The 6,993-nt window shown below is 43.1% G+C and overlaps 1 pseudogene; it reads left to right on the top strand.

Annotated features, from left to right (window-relative positions):
- Positions 1-3,786: 3,786 nt before the first annotated feature.
- On the top strand, positions 3,787-6,765 carry LOC135277713 (uncharacterized; annotated as a pseudogene).
- Positions 6,766-6,993: the final 228 nt, after the last annotated feature.

The following is a 6,993-nucleotide window of genomic DNA, read 5'->3' as shown; positions in this document are numbered from 1 at the left end:
ATACTTGGTGTATGAAAACCTTGGTGTTTTCATACCCGGTGTACCCATCTGTGTATATGTATGTGTGTTAATGTGTATACATATGTATATATTATATACACATGCACACACAAACACATGGAACAAGTTTCAAAAATATTTGTCTTCAACATTCAATGCATTCATATTTTTTATTCATTACTATCTCATTAATCAAATATCCAGTTCATGACCATCTACATATTTTTTATCATCTATTAATAGGTTACAACCACAGTGTGGAAGATGCTTGTAGGATACAGTAATAGCAAATATTTGTTAAGCACTGGCTATATGCCAAGCACTTTACATAAATTATTTCATTTAACACTAATAAAAATCTGATGAGGTAGGCACTATTAGTTCCACTTTATGTGTGAAACAACAGTCATAAAAGGGTTGAATAACATGCTACAGCCAAAATCAACAAGTTCATCATTGTTCCTAAGCAGAGCCAGAATTTGAAGCCAAACAGTGTGGTTCCAGTGTCCTAGCCCATAACCAATAGTCTACACTGTTCTGCATCGATTTGTAAAGATGCCTCTCTCACCCCCTTGTCTATGGTTCTTGCCAAAAGCATATTCCTTCCCCACACCTCCCTACTCTATTTTCCCACCTCCAGTACCTGCTACAGAGGCCACAGCTGCCAGCCTCCATAACTTTGGCTACAATTACTCAAGAGAATCTGGCACTGCTTTCTGAGTCGATGGCCACATATGTCATGGAATCAGATGCAACTGTAAGATGTAGTCACTATTCTTCAGCAAGTTTCATTATTATGATTTTTTTTAGTAATAATGATTCCCAAGTCTTTGGGCCCCATTCAATCACAGGAATTGGAAGATGGGCCTCAGTAAATCAAATTGACTGAAATTTCCTGGCATGTCTGAATGAATTATGGGCATGAATCTATGGCCTTCATCACCTTAATAAGTCTTGTTTTGACATCTACTAAATGAAGATAATAACTGCAACCTTTATTAAGCCCTCCTTGCTGATTTCTATTGATTTTCTTACTTAGCAACTGGACTTTTCTCTATGTCTTTTTGCTCTTGTCTGGTGTGTGTGTGTGTGTGTGTGTGTGTGTGTGTGTGTGTGAGAGAGAGAGAGAGAGAGAGAGAGAGAGAGAGAGATTGCTTTCTGCTTTTCATCTCCCTGACTAGATCATAAGCAACTCAAGACCCAAATCATCCATCTCATTTCGTGGTTCTTCCCCAGCCAGCTGAGGGAAGTGCTCTGCATACAAATGCCCCGGCACAGCTCTGCCACCTTTGCTTATATACTGAGCTCCTATCTTGTGCCTGGCACTGTGCTAGAACTTGTGGACACAGAAAGCCAAAAACACATAGACCCTGCTATTAAGGAAATGTGATGGTTAATACTGAGTGTCAACTTGATCGGATTGAAGGATACAAAAGTATTGATCTTGGGTGTATCTGTGAGGGTGTTACTAAAGGAGATTAACATTTGAGTCACTGGGCTCGGAAAGGCAGAGCTACCCTTAATCTGGGTGGGCACCATCTAATCAGCTGCCAGCACAGCTAGAATATAAGCAAGTAGAAAAATGTGAAAAGGGAGATTGGCCTAGCCTCCCAGCCTAAATCTTTCTCCCATGTTGGTTGCTTCCTGCCCTCAAACATTGGACTCCAAATTCTTCTGTTTTGGAACTCAGACTGGTTCTCCTTGCTTCTCAGCCTGCAGAAAGCCTATTGTGGAACCTTGTGATCGTGTGAGTTAATACTTAATAAATTCCTATATATGTATGTGTGTGTGTGTGTATATATATATATTGGAGTGTATATATACACACACACACACACACATATATATAAATATATATTCCATTAGTTCTGTCCCTCTAGAGAACCCTGACTAATACAGATTTTGGTACCAGGAGTGGTTCTAGGTGAACAGAATATTAAGGATGGAGTTCTTTCATTGGTTTGGGGGTTTATGAAGTTGGCTGCTTAATATGAATAGACCCAAAAATGCAAAGGACTGCACTTCTAATAGTATGGAAAACACTGATAGTCATTGGTGTGAACTGTTCAGAGAGTTATGCAAAATAAATGCATTTGACACTCCTGATTCATTGCTCATGAGAGGCAAGGAGTTTAGTGACTCTCTGTATAATACCTTTGACCACATGTGGAGAACCAAGGAACATAATGAAGTTGGTTGGTTACTCCTAGGTTCAGTGGACAAAGTGAGAGAAAATGATGAAGTCAGGGATTTTATCTCCCAGCTTTAGAAGCAGATACTGAGCCTCAACCCTGCTAAGATTGCCCTGATTGAAAGTCTTATCTCCTGTAGAGAAAGAGCTGAAATTGTGGAAAAGCAGACACAAGCTCTTAACATGCAAGTGGCTGACCTGCAACAGAAGTACATGCACAGCCTTGCCAGGTGTCTACTGTTAAAGCGAGGGCATTGCTTGGAAAAGAATGGGACCCTGCAACTTGGAATGAGGATGTCTGGGAGGACCCTGATGAAGCTGGGGACACTGAGTTTGTAAACTCTGATGAAACTTTTTTTGCCAGAAGCTGCAGCTTCTCCATCTCCAGTAGTGGTAACATCCCTTCCCTGAACCATGCTGCCATCAGCCTTTCCACCTTTGAGGAGATAAACCCTGTGCTGCCTAAGGCAACAGTGATGGCCTCCTTTGAGGTCATTGCCAGGAAAGATAATGTTGATTCTTCTCAGGAGCCACCCCCAACACCCCTGTTTTCTTCTAGACCTATAACTAAAGTCCAGGTGGGCCCCTAGAGGTGAGGTTAAGAGTATAACCCATGAGAAGGTACACTACACTCAAAAAGAACTCATTGAGTTTTCTAATTTATATAAACAGAAATCTGGAAAACAGGCATGAGAATGGATATTAAGTGTGTGGGATAATGGTGGAAGAAACATAGAGTTGGATCAGGCTGAATTTATTAATTTGGGCCCTCTAAGTAGGGACTCTGAATTTAATGTTGCAGCTCAGGGAGTTAAAAAATGTTCTTATAGCTCATTTGCTTGCTTTGCTGAGATGTGGATTAAAATATGGCCCACTGTGAGCGAGCTGGAAATACCTGATCTCCCTTAATTTAATGCAGAGAAAGGAATCCAAAGGCTTAGAGAGATTGGGATGGTGAAGTAGATTAGTCACTTTAGACCTATTTGTCCCAGCTGAGGGGTCCAAGATACACCCTTGACCAATGCCTTGTGAAATAGATTTGTGAGGGAAGCACCTGTATCTTTGAAGAGCCCTGTAATTGCTCTTCTCTGTATGTCACATCTAACAGTGGGAACCACAGTCACTCAACTACAAAATTTAAATACAATGGGAATAATTGGATCCCGAGGTGGCAGGGGCCAAGTGGCAGCACTCTACTGTCAAAGGCAAGGTGCTTGTAGCTATCGTAAAGGACAGCAGAGGCAAAGCAGCGATCAGAATAGTCTGACTTGAGTAGAGCTCTGGCATTAGCTAATTAATCACAGTGTTCCTAGCAGTGAAATTGATAGGAAATCTCCACATTCGTACTTAGTTTATACAAGCAGAAAACTTCTAGGTCAAATGGATAAAAGACTAGTTTTAATTATAAAAACAGAGAATCATGGCCCCTCAATCAATTTCCAGATGTGACCCAGTTTACAGACTCAGAACCCCTTGAATGAAGAGGAGGTTGGGTCCCCTTGAGGAAGGACCCCACTACACTGCTGACAATTTATGCAGTAAATCTTTCTCCCATCCTTCCCCAAAGAGAACTCTGGCCTTTTACCAGGGTAACTATGCATTGGGGAAAAGGAAATTATCAGACATTTCGGGGACTACTGGACACTGGCTCTTTGCTGATGTTGATTCCGGAAGACCCAAAATGTCATTGTGGTCCTCCAGTTAAAGTAGGGACTATGGAGGTCAGGTAATTAATGAAGTTTTAGCTCAGCTCTGACTTACACTAGGTCCAGTGTGTCCCCAGACTCATCCTTTGGTCATTTCCTGAGTCCTAGAATGCATAATTGGCATAGACATACTTAACAGCTGGCAGAACCCCCACATTGGTTCCCTGACTGGTAGGGTTAGGGCTAATATGGTGAGAAAGGCCAAATGGAAGCCATTACAGCTGCCTCTACCTAGAAAAATAGTAAATCAAAACAACATCACATCCCTGGAGAAATTGTGGAGATTAGTGCCACCATCAAGAACTTGAAAGACACAGGGGTGGTGATTCCCATCACATCCCCATTTGACAATTTCATTTGGCCTGTGCAGAAGACAGATGGATTTTAGATATTGATAGTGGATTATCGTAAGCTTAACCAAGTGATGACTCCTACTGCAGCTGCTGTACCAGATGTGGTTTCATTTCTTGGGCAAATTAACACATCTGCTGGTACCTGGTATGCAACCATTCACTTGGCAAATGCTGTTTTCTCCATTCCTGTCCATAAGGCCCACAAGAAGCAATTTGCCTTCAGCTTGCAAGGCCAGCAATGCACCTCTACTGCCCTACCTGAGGAGTATGTCAACTCTCCAGCTCTGTGTCATAATTTTATTCAGAGAGAGCTTGATCGCCTTTTGCTCCTGCAAGATATCACACTGGTCCGTTACACTAATGACATTATGCTGATTGGATCCAGTGAGCAATAAGTAGCAAACACAATGAACTTATCAGTGAGACATTTGCATGCCAGAGGATGGGAAATAAATCTGACTAAAATTCAGAGACCTTCTACCTAAATAAAATTTCTAGGGGTCCAGTGGTGTGGGGCCTGTCAAAATATTCCTTCTAAGGTGAAGGAAACGTTGCTGCATTTGGTCCCTCCTACAACCAAAAAAGAGGCACAACACCTAGTGGGCCTATTTGGATTTTGGAGGGAACATATTTCTCATTTGGGTGTGTTACTCCAGGCCATTTATCAAGTGACCTGAAAGGCTGCCAGTTTTGAGTGGGGTCTAGAACAGGAGAAGGCTCTGCAATAGGTCCAGGCTTCTGTGCAAGCTGCTCTGCCATTTGGGCCATATGACCCAGCAGATCTAATGGTGCTTGAGGTATCAGTGCAGACAGGGATGTTATTTGGAGCTTTTCTCAGGCCTCCATAGGTGAATCACAGCAGAGTCCTCTAGGACTTTGGAGCAAGGCCCTGCCATCTTCTGCAGATAACTAGTCTCCTTTTGACAGATGGCTCTTGGCCTATTCCTGGGCTTTGATGGAAACTGAAGGTTTGACTATGGGTTATCAAGTCACCATGAGACCTGAACTGGCTATAATGAACCAGGTGCTTTCTGACCCATCTAGCCATAAAGTGGGTCATGCACAGCAGCATTCCACCATCAAATGGAAGTGGTATATATGTGATTGGCCTTGAGCAGGTCCTGAAAGCACAAGTAAGTTACATAAGGAAGTGGCTCAAATGTCCATGGTCTCCACCCCTGCCACCCTGCTTTCTCTCCCCCAGCCTGCACCAATGACCTTATGGGGACTTCCCTATGATTAGTTGACAGAAAAAGAAAAGACAAGGGCCTGGTTCACAGATGGTTCTGCATGATATGCAGGCACCACCCGAAAGAGAACAGCTGCAGCACTACAACCTCTTTCTGGGATATCCCTGAAGGACAGCAGTAAAGGGAAATCTTCCCAGTGGGCAGAACTTTGAACAGTGCACCTGGTTGTACACTTTGTATGGAAGGAAAAATGGCCAGATGTGCAATAATATAATGATTCATTGGCTGTAGCCAATGGTTTGGCTGGATGATCAGGGACTTGGAAGAAGCATGATTGGAAAACTGGTGACAAAGAAATATGGGGAAAAAAGTATGTGGATGGACAGCTCTGAGTGGTCAAAAACTGTGAAATACTTGTATCCCATGTGAGTGCTCACCAATGGGTAATGTCAACAGAGGATAATTTTAATAATCTAGTGGATAGAATGACCCATTCTGTGGACACCACTCAGCCTCTTTCCCCAGCCACCCCTGTCATCACACAATAGGCCCACGAACAAAGTGGCCATGGTGGCAGGGATGGAGGTTATGCATGGGCTCAGTAACATGGACTTCCACTCAACAAGGCTGACCTGGCTATGGACACTGCTAAGTGCCCAATTTGCCAGCAGCAGAGACCAACACTGAGCCCTCGATATGGCACCATTCCTTAGGGTGATCAGCCAGCTACCTGATAGTAGGTTGATTATATAGAACCTCTTCCATCATGGAATGGGCAGAGGTTTGTCCTCACTGGAATAGACACTTATTCTATATATGGGTTTGTTTATCCTACACACGATGCTTCTACCAACACTACCATCCATGGACTCATGGAATGCCTTATCCACCATCATGGTATTCCACACAGCATTGCCTCTGACCAAGGCACTCACTTTATGGCCAAAGAAGTGTGACAGTGGGCTCATGCTCATGGAATTCACTGGTCTTACCACATTCCCTATTATTCTAAAGTGACTGGATTGACAGAACTGTGGAATGGCCTTTTGAAGTCACAATTACAATGTCAACTAGGCGACAATACTTTGCAGGGCTGGGGCAAACTTCTCCAGAAGACCATGTATTCTCTGAATCAGCATCCAATATATGGTATTATTTCTCCCATAGCCAGGATTCATGGGCCCAGGAATCAAGGGGTGGAAGTGGAAGTGGCACCACTCACCATCACCCCTAGTGATCCAGTAGCAAAATTTTTGCTTTCTGTTCCCACATTACATTCTGCTGGCCTAGAGGTCTTACTTCCAGAGGGAGGAACACTGCTATGAGGAGACATAACAAAAATTCCATTAAACTGGAAGGTAAGATTGCCACATGGACATTTTGGGCTCCTCTTACCTTTAAGTCAACAAGCTAAGAAGGGAGTTATAGTGTTGGCTGGGGTGATTGAACAGGACTATCAAGATGAAACCAGTCTACCATTACACAGTGAAGGGAAGGAAGAATATGCGTGGAATACAGGAGATCCATTAGGGCCTCTCATAGTATTACTATGC

The sequence above is a fragment of the Aotus nancymaae genome, unplaced genomic scaffold, assembly GCF_030222135.1.
Source record: "Aotus nancymaae isolate 86718 unplaced genomic scaffold, 86718_ANA_hifiasm-v0.15.2.pri h1tg000004l, whole genome shotgun sequence".
Classification (NCBI taxonomy): Eukaryota; Metazoa; Chordata; class Mammalia; order Primates; family Aotidae; genus Aotus; species Aotus nancymaae.
Note: the sequence above shows the minus strand (reverse complement) of the source record. Positions and strands in the feature narration are given on the sequence as shown.